This window comes from Phyllostomus discolor, chromosome 5 (assembly GCF_004126475.2).
Source record: "Phyllostomus discolor isolate MPI-MPIP mPhyDis1 chromosome 5, mPhyDis1.pri.v3, whole genome shotgun sequence".
In the NCBI taxonomy this organism is placed as follows: Eukaryota; Metazoa; Chordata; class Mammalia; order Chiroptera; family Phyllostomidae; genus Phyllostomus; species Phyllostomus discolor.
In genome coordinates, this window is record NC_040907.2 from 155,584,736 (window position 1) to 155,600,740 (window position 16,005).

General features: G+C 52.6%; 1 protein-coding gene across 5 annotated transcripts in view; it reads right to left on the minus strand.

The window, feature by feature from the left end:
* Positions 1–16,005, minus strand: part of SH3PXD2A (SH3 and PX domains 2A) — a 224,141-nt gene that overhangs the window by 125,985 nt on the left and 82,151 nt on the right. The gene's annotated exons all lie outside the window — the stretch shown is intronic.

Sequence of the window (16,005 nt, forward strand, 5' to 3'; positions counted from 1 at the left end):
TTAGTTGGACACATCTCACCCTGAACTCTTGGGGTTACCCGCCGGCACAGTCCAGCTATGAGCATGTGACCAAGTTGGCTCAATGAAAATCAGCCTGAGATGTTTGCTGGAACTACCAGAAAGAGAAGTGCTCTCTTTTTACAGGGGCTGCTAACTTGTAAATTGTAAGCCCCAAGTTGTTTGGAAGCTTCCTTGTATACCTGCGTTACCATTGGGGAAAGCCTACCGGGGAATGAAGTCAACAAAAGAAAACAGAGGTGAGAGCTAGAGAGATACATGATTTGGTCTCCTAGATCCAGCCATGCCTGAAACCATCCTCCCTGGAGTTTTCAGTATAAAGGCCAATAAATTTCTTTTTTTTCCCTTACACAGGATTGAGATGGGTCTCATCGTTGTCACCAGGAGGTTGCTGACTAGTACATCTGGCTCTGGCATTTACTGTTGTGTCATATGGGACAAGTCACAACCTATTTGAACCTCAGTGTCCACAAATAGCTACATGGGCATAGCAATGCTTAGCTCAAAGGACTATTGTGAGGAGTCGACGCACTAGTGTATAAAAGCATCTAACACAGATCCCAGCCCATAATAAGTGCTGAGCAAATCGGATCTTTTATGAGCTGACAGTTTCAAGTCAAAGAGGTGGGGTGTGACCTGGCCCTGCCCATCCCCTTGTTGGCCACGAGGACTCCGAGCATGGTAGTGCTTCCCGTCTATTACCTGGCTTCTGCACGTATGGCCAAATACTAACACTCCTCAGCCTGCAGCGACCTTCCCTAGTTCAAACCCACACTCCCCAAACACACCGTGTCTCCCACATGGACCCCATCCCTCCTCTGCGGGATGCTCCTCCCCCACCAGCCCAACTCGAAGGGCAGAGGATGTAACGCGAAGGACAGGCAGCGATTACTCGGTCCATCTGCCCACCTGGGGGCACTCTCGGATGATTCACCCAGGAGAGTCTCCCTCCGCGGCACCGCCCCCCACCTCCTCTCCCACACATCAGGAAAACAAACCTGCAGAAACCCACTGGGGTTTCGCCATAGATCAAAACCTTAACCCTCCTGTAGCCACAGCACGCTTATCGTAAGAATGAGCACATGGCTAGGAGGGAAAAATGGTCTTCCGAAGTCTGGCTTCGAGGTTCCCATACATAGTGCACGGAGCCGGGCCTAAGAGAACAAAAGCTTGCACATTCCCCCATCCTCAGTGGGGTCGGTGGGATTTGTGGGTGGGTGTCCGTCTGCTAGAGATAGAGCACCTAGTACCACCACGTCGAAGGTTAACCCATCTTTCCTGACCCTAATGGAGTTGAAGGCTTTTTGAGCAGCCTTCTAGAGCTGTGGGACCCAAACAATTTCTTCCTTCCTTTCTTTCTTTTATTAAAAAAAAAAAAAGCTTTGGGGGGTGAAGTATAAATGCCCAGCAGAAAAGCGCACAGGCGTGTGTATAACTCAACGCACGCTCACAAACTGAGGCCACCCGTGTCACCAGCGTCCAGACCCAGACGCGAGGCATCGCCTGCTCCGCAGGAAACCCTCACGGCTAAGGAGCGGATTCCGGGGGGTTGTCAGTGCTTCCGCACTGTGTGGGCGTGGGAGCCCTAGACCGACCGACTGGGTGACATCTGCTGCACAAACACACTCATCGATTTTAGTGCTACGTGCTTTTGTTTTGCCCAGGCTTACTTAAAAATGTGTGTTTTATGCTTTGATTCGGGTGCAGCAAATCGAGTACATGTGAGTCTGGATTCCTGGAACAAGGCCCTTTTTAAATATGAAATGTGAACACACTGTGGGTATATTAATTGCCGTATACAAGGGGTAAATGCTCACCTATAGCGGTAGCTTCGGGAAGAACAGTGTGACCAGAAACAACACCCCTGAGTCTGCCAACGCATCCTCCCTTGCCCTGGAGAACACCCAGGGTTGGTCTTCGGCCCTGACACAGACGGGAGGGGTTTCATTAGCTGTAGGTGAGATCAACTTTGGATCATGGACTGCCGGACAGAGGCAACCCAGGTCTTACATTCGAATCGCCTGTGAGGCAGCCGGCACTCAGAGATTCCCAGCAGGTGTCAAGCCAGAGCAGGACGCTGGCCACAAGGGCACTGTGTGCGTCGGCAGGGGCCGTGGGCTGGCCCAGCCCGACTCTGGGAGGCAGGCAGGCAGGCAGAGCACTGTAACTGACCTCTGGGGCGGCCCTCAGCCCCAGGGCAGGGAGAGGCTTTGTCATCAAGTACCACAGTACTAGAAGTGGCCAAGCTGGGGACAAACACCACGTGGGTGCGACTGGGGTTCCTTAGGGCACAGGCTGTGGTCTCATTCGGAGCTGGGCTTGGACAGGGCTGAGCACACCTGGGAAGGTGCTTAGTAAACCCATGTAGCATGTACACTAATGGTGGGACAGTGGCAAAGGCCAGCTATGCACTGGCCTGCATAGCTATTATCACACTGGTCTGACTTCACCTTCAAGCTATGCTTTTCTATTCTTGATCCAGTGGGAAGGTTAAAAAAAAAATCAGCCCTGGCTGGTGTAGCTCAGTGGATTGAGCGCGGGCTGCAAACCAAAGTGTCGCAGGTTCGATTTCCAGTCAGGGCACATGCCTGGGTTGCAGGCCAGGTCCCCAGTAGGGGATGCGTGAGAGGCAACCACACATTGATGTTTCCCTCTCTTTCTTCCACCATTCCTCTCTGTCTAAAAATAAATAAATAAAATCTTTAAAAAAATAAAATTGAAATCTAGAACCATTCAGCTGCTGGCAGTGGGAACGGAGGGTAAGCTGCCCAGCTGAGAGTTCTCAGGCCTCTAAAACCCCGTGTCCTGGGCACATGAAGCTTCCTGAGCATCAGTTCTCTCGTGTGCCGACGGGACTGCAGGGCTGGGACAGGGATCGGCAACAGCACACAGTGCTGGGCACATGGGGGGCTCAGCACAAGACGCCACTGTTGCAGGGGAGGCTGAGGCCCCCAGCCCACGTGAGCTGTATGGTGACTTTTTGTCTGTCTGATTCCCAATCCCTCCCCCACCCACACTCCTAGTCCACTTCCCAGTCCGCTTTCCACCCAGAAACCAGAATAATTTCTTAAAATGAAACCACTGCTTACACCTTTCCATGACCTCCCAGTGCACTGAGAAGAAAAACCTAAACTCCTTTTCGTGGCCTTCAAGGCCCTGCAGGACCTGGCTCCCACCTCCCTTCCTCTGACCTCACCTCACCACGCCAGCCATGCTGGGCTTCAATTAGTGCAACAGACACAGCCAGTTCTCCCACCCCGGGGCCCGTGTGCACGCTGTCCTGTCTCCCTTTGCACGCCTAACGCCTTCCATCCTTCGGGTCACCACCTCACAGGGAGGCCTTAGCAGGCCACTCCTCCCTCTCTCCCAGGCCTTGACTGTTTCCCTCCTAGAATTCACCGTGATTTGTGGTGATCTTGCCTCTTTACATGAGATCTCATGTTTTACACGACGTCTCGTTTACTGTAGTGTCCGCAGGGCCCAGCACAAGCGCTGGCGCACAGTGGCCCTGTGCTGACGTCTGCGGAGTGGACAAGGAAGTGTGAGTGTGTGGGCTGACACGTTCCGCTCCGGACCATCCCCCTCATTTAAACACACACACACACACACACTGCTGGCTCAGAGTGGGGCTGTGGCAGGAATGGACTCGCCCTCCAGGACCCAGACAGAGCGGGGCCGGAGAGTGTGGTTAACTCAGCGCCGGCAGCAGGGCCAGGCTGTCCCCACTTGGTACGGGGTGCGGGTGTGGCGGGCGTGGAGGGCGTGGTGGGCAGTGGCTCGGCACCCTTCCTGTGGGGGCCCGGAATAAAGGGCCCTATTCAGCCAGTGCAGCCTCAGCTCCTCCACTGCTTGGGAGGCTGCCCTCAGGAAAGGGACTGTGGGACGCTGGGCAGAGCTTCCCGGCAGCCTCTCCCTGTGGCATGGCCCACAGTGGGGGGCAGGGGCACAGGTAGGAATGAGCCAGGAAAGGGAAGTGGAAAAAATGTTCCAGACAGAGGGAAGAGGCTGAGCAAAGGTCCAGAGATAAGAGAGATGAGGCACATCTGATAAGCTGCAGTAAGGTCCATGTGGCAGGACAGTGAATGAGTGTGAGTGAGTGTGTGTGTGTGTGAGTGTGTGTGTGTGTGTTGGGAGGTTACAGGGTGTGGGTGTGGGCTAGGAGTGGGCGAGAAGAGACTGAATGGCTAACAGGGTTTCGATCACATGGGCCACACAAAGCAAAGCAGGTGTATTCAAGCTATTCAATAGTTCAGAAATACACACTTGAGTTCCTGAACCCACAAGGCTGGGGACCACAATTTTAACCTGAGGGGACAGAGCACCTTCCGGGGTCGGAAGCCCTTCTTCCTCAAGGATCAGAAGATGGGGGCGGGGGTGGGGGTCGAGTCCAGCTTTTAGGAGGTTCTTGACTGTAACCTCCTGAATCAAAAGTCAAGCCATTCCTGAATTTCTAGACCACAGAAACTATGTGAGATACAATAATAAATGTTTATTGTTGTTTTAAGCTGCTAAATTGGAGGGGGGCGGTGACTGGTTACACAGCAATCAGTCTCTCTGATACAGGGCCCAGCACTGCTCATGTGAGCGAGAGTCCCTGGGGAACTGAATCAGAGATATTGGGGTGTTGGTTACAAGTGCAAACTCCTGATGTTACCCAGATCCCCTGAATATTACATAGAAGGGGATGGGGGCAGGGGGGACAGCCGCAGTTTTAATAAGGCTTCCTGAGTGACCGTCCTGTACCTTTGGGGCTGAGAAGGGCTGAGCTGATCTGACCCACCTGACAGATCTGGGGAGGCTCCGAGAGCTGATGGTTTCATCCTCACCACACACCCGAGCTGGGGCAGGCCTGGCCCCCACTCAGCACTGGACTCCTGATTCAGTGCTCTTCCTTCCTCCTCTGTACACTTCAGGTTGCCTTTTGAGGAGGTGTGGGCTTTCTTTTCTTTTTCTTTTATTTATTTTTAAAATTGCATGCAGCAAAATGCTACATTACTAATCATGTATCTGCTTAAGAGCTTGCTTTGCTTGAGAAGAACTATGTCAGCATTACCCAAAAGGCGGGTCCAATGCTAACAAGCACAGCGAGTACTAGGCTGTGCAGAGAGCCCGGCTCTGCCGCATGACACTGCATCGGAAACGGCACTCCTATCTACTGAGACACCCCAGCCCACACATTTGTCTCCCAGGCAAACGAAATGCAGCATGTTCGAACCAGAGATGATGAACAAGGACAATGGGGCCTACTTTAACCCGGCCAAACTGTCACCCACGGAGGTAAGACTAATAAGCCAATTTCGTTTGGGTCTTAGAAAGAACTCACACAATCTTACTGAATGCTCTTTGCAGACTGAAAGTTGGGCAGGTCTGGTGCCCATTCAGTCATTCACCCAACACATTCGTTGAGCAGCTACTATGTGCCAGGTGATACTCTACACATGGGGGATATATGAATTTCTTCATTTAATAAGATGTATAAGTGTGCATGATGTGCCAGGCACTGGCTTAAGAAGTTTACAAATGTTAACTAACTTAATCTCACAACAGCCCAACAAAGTAGATAGCATTATTCTTCCCGTTTGACAAGGAAACTGAAGTACAGAGAGGTTAAGTAACTTTCCCAAGGCCAAACAGCTAGGGGGGTGTAATACAGGGAAGAGAACCCAGGCAATCTGGCCTTAGATACCATCCTGTTGACCAAGATAAAATAAGGCATGTTTCCTGCTCTTCCAAAACTCCACTTTTTACAATCCCCATGACCACAAAAGAAGAAGCGGAGCCTTGGAGACATCTTCTGCATTTCCCCAGGTCACGCACTGCTGGGACGGAAGGCCAGGTCTGGTGCCAGGCCGCATGTCTTTGTTCCAGCACACGTGTCTGTTCACATCGAAGGTTCCACAGAAGACAGGCACTCAGACACACACAGGGAGGGTGCTCCCAGACACCAGAGAGGGAGAGAGAGGGCTGCTGCAGGCCCCACTGCAACCTTGAAGAATCCCACCCAAGAGACACCAAAGCAACCGAACAGGGCTCGCTCGCTGTCCTGGCCATCATGATTTGTGACCGTCTGCTGCCCCGCCGGTATTCATGCCTCCAGCTTTGGGGGCAGTGTTATTTATAGACCATGCTTCTATTTATATTTCCATTTCATTCTTGCTAACCCTAGCTAGACTTTCCCCCAAAAAACCTGGAGAGGGGACGATAAGAACTCTTTTTTACCAAGTAAGTCAGGGGGCAAAGGTGAAGGTCAAAGTCTTGGCTGTGTGTGCAGTCTTTCAGCAGGAGCTCTTTGCAGGGAAGCATTCAAGACAAGGGGGCTTTCTACGCTTTCCAAAGGAAATGGGGGGTGGGGTGGGGAAGGACACAAAGCTGGCCTTATACAGAGGCGGCCACATTTCACCAATGCGGTGGGATTGGAGGTGGGCCTAGAAGACCCCAGATCCCCTAAAATGTTTTTCCTTTTGCATGATGTTTCATCATTAGACATTCATTCCTTTGGTCTTCATATCTATTAGGTCACAAAATGTTGGGACCTTGAGAAAACCTAGACAGCATCAAGACCAACCCTTGTATTTCATAATGGGGAAACTTGGGCTCAGAGAGAGGCTATGACCTGTCCTCATGGGGGAATCTGATGAACAAATGGAAATCTATTACAGCGCACAGGAGACCATCCCGACGTTGTAGGAAGAACTGTCAGACATGGCGGAAGGAACTGGGGATGCCAAAGTAGGCTCAGAAATTCTCTCCCACCACGTGTTAGGGAGAAACAAGTGAAACCACGTGCTGTTTCCTAAGGTTCTCCTTGGTGCCCCCCATGTAAACTTCCTGATTTTAGGATCACACAGAAAAATAAAGGCAAAAGAGGGCTTCCTCCTTCCTCATTTCTAGTCCCTTGTTGAACTGTGGGTTAATAAACACTATCTGTGACGATTGTCAGGACAGCATTACTCTGTAGGTTTGTGTTTCCAAAGCCAGCTTTCTGAAAGTCAGTTACTTCCTTCTGGGCACTATGCCTGCAATTCCAGTGCCCACCAGTAGGTGTCTGGTTCAAGTCAGGTACAACAGGTTAAGTGAAAGGTACCAGAGAATGATATAATCTAGACCTTTACTGTAGGAATCAGACACTTAAAAACAAAAATAAAAACACCAGTCAACCTTTAATTGCTATCATAAAAGAAAACATGATACAAAACTTGAAGCCAAGGTTAAAGGAATGCAAACACCCTGCTATAGGTGGCGTGCCCACCATTTTGCATCAAACTCGAACTGCTCATCGCCAGGCAGTACACCTCTGGTCACCCCACACTGCAGCAAGCACTGCCAGGACAGAACACAGCAGCCTAGAGCTCGGGCTTGGAAGTGTTAGGTCCAGTGTGTGAATCCCGGCTCTGTTTCCAACAGCGGGACGGCCCTGGGCAAAGCATGTGCCTCTTCTAGCCTGTGAGCCATCACCTGTGAAGTGGGGTTGCTGTCATTCATGGATACAATGTCAGCACACGCACATTATTTGGCAAACTTATGTACTTCATAAACAGTAGCCATAATGCTTACACAGAAATGTTCTCTCATTTACAACTGTTAAAAGTCCCAAGCCTCACACACAGTTCTGCAGAAAGCTGTTTGAAACTTCTCCCCTATAACCAATTCCATGAGACGTTATCCCTGGGCCACCTGGCTCATGTGCTAACAACTACTCCACTCTCTTTTAGGAACAAACCTTACTTAAGCCTTCTGCACCGATGTTCACTATTAAAGTCATAAATGCATCTCTCAGATCAGAAACAAGAAACCAGGGTGAAAACGTCGCCCACGAGAGAAGGCATGAAATGATCAGTCACCGGCTCTCAACTGTCCTCCGCGGGGCCCCTCGCTTCGAAGCTGAGGTCTGTAAGTGCTTTATGCAGAAGGGCAAGAGATACTCCCTTAAAATCGGGCTAGTTCTTTGTTTTAATCTTTTGCCAGAGACTCCTTAACAGAGACCCAAGCCTTTTTCCTCTCCTAGCGGTACAATAACTGGCCGCGTGCCATGCTATCTTCAAAACCACAGAGGGTTCATAGGCCAATCTCTGCCATCTCCAATCAGAGAGGCGTCTGAAATTAAAAACCTTGGCAATCGCCTTGGCCCCATACTTCACCCCATCTTGGAAGGGGGTGGAGAAAGCATTTCTGACTTACAGCTGATGAGGGAGTGTGGCTGGGGTCCCAAGCAGCCTCCTGGTGGGGCTGGTGATGGGGGACAGAGGGCGGTGCTGTGACTTACTCCCCTCATCCCACAGGGTGCCAGAAACAGGCAGGTGACTCCGGGACGAGGAGGGATGTAAGGCTGACAGGCCAGCCCTCAGCAAGCGACTTGCATGAAGCCTCGTCTCCCAACGTACCTATGCTGAGGTTGGAAATTGATTCACCAATACAGATTTAGCAGCTTATGTTGTTAAACATAACTATGTTTCATCGTGTGGCTGGACAGAACAGTGGTTCTCAAACTTCCCTGTGCATACAATCACCCACGCATGTCATTAAACTGCACACCGTGACTTTGTGGGGCCGGAGTGGGGCTGAGACTCTGCATTTCTGACGAGCTCTCAGACAGTGTGCACGCTGCTGATCCACAGACTACATTTGGAGCAGTGAGCCTTGAAATGAGACCTCATGCATGGAAAGGGTCCCGGAGGGGCAGCTCAGCATTTTGTGATGAGCCAGATACTAGTGAGGAAAGAGTGAAGATGGGGAATATGTAAAACGGAGTTGCTTTAATCAAGCTGCTCAAGTTGTTAACGCTATGAATGTTGAGGCATGAGGAAAGACTCCATTCTGGTTCTCGCTAGCTTGGGAACTTAAGCTTCTTGAACTTCCCATCCTGTGTCAATGTCTGCATATACATCTGGACATACCCCAGACCTCCAGATAACCCTCCAGTACCTCACTGAAGGACTCACATGTTCAGACCACCTGAATCCATTTTCCAGACCGCCAGACATAGGCGGTCCTCCCCCTGACAACAATCCTCTCGACCACCTGGCATCCATCACCCAGACCCCTGACATCTGACTGGTAATTGTCCTGGACCAGCCCTAGGGCTAAGAATGCAGGACCGAGTGTTCTTGAGAATGCACTTCTTACAATAAGAACTCATAACTTTTCTTTCTTCAGAACACTTCTGGGTTTTTGCCTAGTATTTTCCCCAGTTTGCAAACTCTAAGACCCTTGAATAAGTCTTTATGATTAATTTCCAGCCAAAGCCTCCAGGCTTTTTGAGTTCATTCAATACCAATAATCACCAAAGCTTCATGTGCTTCCTGTGAGCTTCACAGACAACATTTCATGCGGGGCTGTCAGCAGCGCTGTGGGTGTCTCACAGCTGGGAATTACGAAGATGCAGAGACGCTGCGGAAGGCTGGCCCGAGGTCACACAGCCACGGAGGCACTGAGTCAGGACCTGACCGGGCTGCCTGGCCCTAAGCCCTCTGGTGCTGAAACGCAATGCCTCCAGCACAGAAAAGACACAGGGGTTCAAGTCAGATGATGAGCACTGAAGAGAAAGACCCAGTGAGAACCCAGATCTGTCTGAGCCCAAAGTCAAGTTCAGATCTACTGGAACCATCACATTCTGGGGCTGGTTGAGCTGAGGCGTCACACAGCCTCCTTTGGCAATGCAACTTTGGAAACTCTCCCTGAAATCTGCCCCAATTCATCCTCACTAAGCTGAAATCCTGCTGGCCCCTTGTGCTGTCCTGGGGGGGAACCAGAAGTGTAGCCCTTTTCCTCCACGCCCTGCCCCAACGGGCAGAGAAGGGCTGGAGCTGCCAGCCAACCCCCACCCCGCTCGCTTCCTCCCCTGCCTTCTGAAGGGGCATTCAGGTGAACAGATGCCATGTTCAGGCCGTGCCAGTCCCTCAGGCCCACTGTGGTCTGGAGGCCAGGCAGCCTGGCATCTGGGGCCTCCTCAGTGGACATCAGTCCTCGGAAGAACTGCGGAGGAGAAGGGGGAGGAGGTATGCCCAGGGCTCAGGGCAATGGCCCCACGCGGGATGAATGGTGCGTCAGTTCGCATGGGCCTGGGGGGTCTCCAAGGGTCAGCTCCACTCCTGCCAGGGAAGGGCTCTGGCTTGGGGCTCTGCCCTCAGGCCAAGGTCCAGTTGGGAGGAGCCCAACAAGCAATGGGGTGTTAGGCTAGGGACCCTATGGAGGCCTACAACCAGTGCCCCTCACCTCTTCGGAAGGAGGGGGGCTGAGCTCCCTCTCAATGGACCCGAGTGTTCTCTCTCCTCTACCACCACCCGCTGCTGCCCCTCCTGCCCCCCACCGAAACCAGGAGCCAGAAGCCAGAGTGCCCAGGGCCTGGAGCCTCCTGGAGAGGGACACTGATGGCAGCGACTCCCCTCCACAAAGCACCTTTCATATGAGCCCAAGTCCTCAGCTATCTCAGGGAGGAGGGCGGAAGTCATTTTCTTTCAGCCCCAGGCTGATATCCAAGGTGGGGGCTGGGGGAGAGGTGCCGGGACACGCTGGTGCTGCCATCTTGGCCAGGACTGCCCCCCGCAAAACCTGGGCAACCTTGACCACCGCCCACACAACCTTGACCGCTCCCTTTTCCCCAGCTCCAACCCATCAGCAAGGCTTCTTAGCTGTTCCTCTAAAGTCATCTCAAAGCTACTTCTCTCCTCTCCTTTGGGGTGCCCAGCCTCGACCAAGCCACTCACATCTCTTGCTGGACCTCAGCCACCTCCAGCTGGCCTTCTGGCTCCGAGCTCCCTCCCCTGCCCTTCCAAAACAGAAACTGGGTCATGTGGCCCCTCAGCCCGGAACCTTTCAGAGACCTCAGGGCACACAGGACAAATCCTCCCCCCGAAGAGGGGTTCACAACGACACAACCTGGCCCTGTGTGGCAGCCACACTGAAAGCCCATGCAGCCTCAGCAACCAGGCTTCCCGCGGTGCAGAGGGCCAGCACTCCCCCGGACCGCCCCACCTGGCTGCCCTCTTGCTCCCACCTCTATCACACCTGGGCTCAGGTAACTGGCCTGTCGGTCACCTACACTTGAGCATGAATTCACCAACAGCACCACTCCTAGGGCATGGCAGTGTGTCCTTGCTAAGCACGAAGTGAAAGGATCTGACCCCCCATAAAAGGATGTTTGAGCATCATGTAAAGAAATGATTTATTTACGGGGTGGGGGGAAGGGTTGAGGGAGAGATGAGTAATGTCACAGACACCTGTGGTCACTGAAATCTGGTGACCGTGCCAACATGCAAGGGACCCCTGGTTGCTCTAATCTAACTTATCTGACTTTGTGCTGCAGCGATTCACAAGAGTTGCACCAGAACCCAGGACGCTGGAACCTGGTCCAGGGCACATTTTCCTACACGTTAAATTACATGGGCTCACTGAGACCATGAAAAGCGATGCATTTCTGCTTAGACTAGAGGCTTCATGGGGAAGACATCCCAAGACACACTCCATTCCGGGCTGAAGATTTGGGGCGAGTGTTTAGGAGGCAGATTCCCTTCCAGTGTTCTCCCTGGATAAAGGAAGGCACAGTGTAAGCTATAATGAAGTGACCTGACTCTTTCCCCGGTGCTGAAACGTGGGCTGACACAGGGGAAAGGCTAGGGGCTCCAATCCCCATTCACTTTCGAAAGTACACGGGTCCTTGCGTGGCTGCCTCCTGCAAAGCTCATCATTCCCAGTGAGGCGTGGCAGCCCTGGAGTGGAGAGCTGAGAGGCTCAGGGCCTGCCATGTTATCACCGTGACCGCAGGTTCCGGGCTGCGCAGCCCCCTCTCCACCACTCTGCCTAGATCAGCCATCTGAGTCATCGACTCTTCAGAAACAAGCTCCTTGCTGCTTTGCAAGTGGCCACAGGCAAGGAAGGAGAAGCAAGAAGTGCAACTGGGGCTGAACCGCAGTGGGAAAAGCTGAATCAGCACAGACCAGGCAGGCGGGCACAGAAGGAAGAAGCCACACTGGTGTTCCGCCACAGAGCCACCTCGAAGGACCAAAAGGTGTGCAGCACAGCTCTCGCTGCATGGCTCACACAGCGCTGTCTGTGCTTCACTGCTTGGAATGGCGCCCTAAACCAAGGCGAACCCATTTGACCCAGGAGAAAACTGGCTCCGGAGGCCGCGTGGCAGGGCCAGAGTCACAGAGCTTCAGCAAACACGCGGAACCCTTTTGTTCTTGGGCTGCACCCCCTCTGCCCCTCACCCCGCCTCACTGCTTATTGCTGCTCTTCACATGCACACCCTCGGTCACACTCAGGTCACTGCCCTTGCTGTCCTTGGCCTGACACTTGGGGCCCTGACCTGCCCATGCCTGGTTCAGTTCGAGTGCCACCTCTGTCCAAAGGCCTTCTTTGACCACCCTGTCTTGGAGGCCTGAGCCCAGGTAGTTAGTTACCTGCCACTGGCCTGGTTATTTTTCATCCTGGACCTTAGCACTACCGGATGTGATCTGTTGGCTCTCTGACTCCCCCCGCTGGACAGTGAACTTCCTGAGAACAGCGACCCAGTCTACCGTGTTCTCAGCCACATCATCTGTGTGCCCAGCTGCGCCCAGTGCAGGGCAGGCGCTCAATGAGCACCTTCAGCACAAACGGACCGAATGCAGGCCCTGAGAACCACCCACCCCAGATTACAGAGCACAAGAGTGATTTCAGGGGTGGGGGCGGCAATTACAGCACGAGAAGACCAGCACTTCCAGAGGAGGTTAGAGGCAGCCGCTTTTAACACAGCACACGGTGCCGCTCAGGCCTATAATCTTGTCAGTCTTTTTAAAACCCTGGCATTACCAGCAGACCCTATTTTTCCTTCTCCGTCATGTAGGTTTGTCTTTTCCTGCCATCCAAGGTCATCAGTGGGGCTCAGAGACCTCTCTGGCCCTCTCCTTAGGGGGGCGTTGTAGCTGCCAGCTGCCCCCCTCCGCCCTTCCAAGGCCCTGCAGGGTGGGGGCATTCCTAAGGGCGCCGGGTGGAACCGCCTGCAGCCCAGGGAGAGGGCCGCCTCTCCCCCACACCACGGACCAGCTCTAGCTAAAGACGTCCCTTCCCCCTGTTTCCTCCTGCTCTGGAACAAACACCGGATCTGCTGCACAGGGCTCTGGGGGCAGGGAGAGGAAGGCCCTAGAGACCCTGTTTGTAATGCTCCCAGCGCCCTCCTGCACTGTGGCTCCGAACTGCCTCCTCGTGAAGGGGCCGGTATGTAAACTGGTGAGCCAGGACAAAAGAACCTAGCACGCTTGCTGTCTAAAAATACTTGTCTCTAAGTTCGTAAGGTCACGAGGCTGCCTGCAGGCTGACAGCTCCTACTTTGATTACGATTATAGGCTCACTTTTCTTCCTAAGCTATCTAGTTTCTCCGTGACTCACTGACCCAGGAATACATATACCTATGGTGGGACTGACTCAGCTATTAGGGTGAAAGGGCTTTCTGGAAGCTCACAGGGCCAGTACCAGCCACCACAGATGGCTTGTGAGGGGGAGGACATCTCGCACAGGCTTGGCAGAGTGAGTTCCCCTCTTTCTGCTCCCCTGCCTGGCTTCTGAAGTCCCCTAGTCCCCGGTCACAGTTGTTTGCTTTTTACATCAGCAGCTACACACTCTAGTTCACTCTGTAATGACCATTTCCTCCCAAGGAGCCTCCTTGGGCTGGCAAACTCAGGATACACAGGAAATCTACTCCAATCCCAGGATGGGCAACAGGAGATGGATTTTCCACAACAGGCTTTTAAAACAAGGCAGAAAGTTCTGTGTAAACAATAGGCTGCTCTGAAAGGCTGCCGACCCACGATGCCTGGCCCGGTGTCCCACAGAACTTCATTTCTAACCACAAAGCAGGAGACCCCGGAAAGCACAAGATACGCTTGCTGTGAGATCATGCTCCCTGGCTCCCTTCACTTCTGCCTGTCTTGTCAACAGGGCACCCACGGGATTATCTTTTCAAAGGTGCCTGTGCAGCAAACAGCCTTCGCCAGAGGCAGCGTCTTGTGCTGGAGCGCATGGCAAGTGTGCATTTAGCTTTGAGAGATGGAGATAGTGTCTGTCTGCAGAGCAAAAGGGGTGGGTGTGCTTACTCTCTGTTACAAGAGATGTAAGCTCCCTAAGACCTGGGTACTTCTCCTGTGAGGTAACCCACTCTTCATGCAGGCATTCATCTGGGCCCCTGGGACGTGGAGGCAATGAGAACTGGAGGCAACGGGACTGGGAAGCAACGGAATTGATGCCAATGGGCTGACCCTCACGCTGTTTGCTGTGCTCTGACAGTCTTCTGTCTCTGACCCAGGAGTCTCCTGTTTCCTGCTAGCAGTCCTGAAACCAGGGAACAGTCCCCTAACTGACTTGCAAGCGGTAAAATCTCAGCTCTCATACCCTTCTTGAACGGAGGAGTCCTGCTCCTGCTGGGGTTGACACCCAGTCTCCAAACTCCAGGTTTGCCCTTTTCCAGCAAACTCAGAAAAGGTCCCAAATTATAAAAAAAAATTATGTAAAAAGTAAAGAAGAATTACTTAAAAAAAAAAAAGAGTGCTCAGCTTTGCAAAATGATTATCACATGCCTCTTTTAAACAGAATGGCATTTGGAACACCTAGAATATGATGTGATTTGTCCCAAAGAGCTAAATTTCACAGCCATTTTCAGGACTATGCCTTAATGTAAAACAAAGTGCCTTCCAGCTTTCCTTGTGGGGGCGGGGATGGAGCTTCTCAGTGCTACCAAACCACCGCCTGTTCCTAAAGACCAGCTGGCACGCCTGCTTCACCGCACGCTCCACCTCCTCATAGTAGAAACTAATCGCTGGGTCTGTAGTCTAGTGAACTGAGTCGCGCCTGCCGGTATCAGTTTCCTGGGTTTGAGAATGTGCGGTGGTTACATAAGATATTGCCACTGGTGCTCGCTGGGCAGTGGGCTCCCCACCTGATGACTCTGCAGGGTGGGAGTGATCTAAACAGGCAGCGATGCTACCTACCCCTACAGTGTGGTGGTAGGATTCCAGGGGAGGCCTGCAAAGTGCCAGGATTTCTGCCACATCTGTGAGTCTATGCTTATTTCCAAATGAAAAGTTTTTCAGAAATGTTGTGACTTAGGAAACCAAACAGCCAATTGTGCTAGATTCATAATTAAATGAAGACAGTGCTTTAGAAGCCTTGGGGCTATCCTGTTGGCAATCGTACTAAAATAATAATTAACTAAATGGTTTCACTTCAAAGAAGAAAAAATCAATTACGTGGCGTGCGTGACCTCAAGCACTCAGCGGAATGAGGGAGCCCTCTCAGCTCACTGAGTCCCCATGAGATTCAGGTCCCTCCCTGCCCCACATGGTACGAGCCTGAAGCACAAGGTGGCAATGGCAGCTGCAGGGTCCTCTGGCATAAAGTCCCAGGTCCTCGCCTGGGCTATGTGGAGGCAGGAGAGACAATCTAGCTGGGACTGGCAGTGGCAGATCCTCCCTGCCCACGGGAAGGCATGGGGCCCGGGAGGAAGGAGCCCAGCTCTGCTGCTGCGTAGCTTACTGGGGGGGGGGGGGGGGGGGGGGGGCAAATGATCTGATTTCTCTCTAAAACAGGGGTGATGCCAATTACCCTGCAATGAGATCTGGACAGAAGATTTGTGGAGTGCCTAAAACAAGGCAGCACATAGTAGGCGCTCAATACATGTATCTGTATTTAAGGGAGAATACTTAATTCATGACCCATCAACAAGTCTTAACGAAGCACCTCCTACATGCCCAGCTCCACCACAGAAAGCCCTGCCCAAGAAACCGCTTGCGTTCCTTGCTGGGATGCCGTGCTAGAGAACCGCCTATGCCCCACGGGAGCCCGTAACTTCTCACCCCTCCTGTGGGCTCCGCAGCACCTCCCAAATGCCGACGGCCTGGACACAGGGATCTTCACCCGCAGGGCCCAGAAAGCAGGTTCCAGCCCTGGTGACAACAACCAGGGACACCCTCACTGAGGACAGATCCCTGATCAACCTCTGTATAGATTTGATGGATA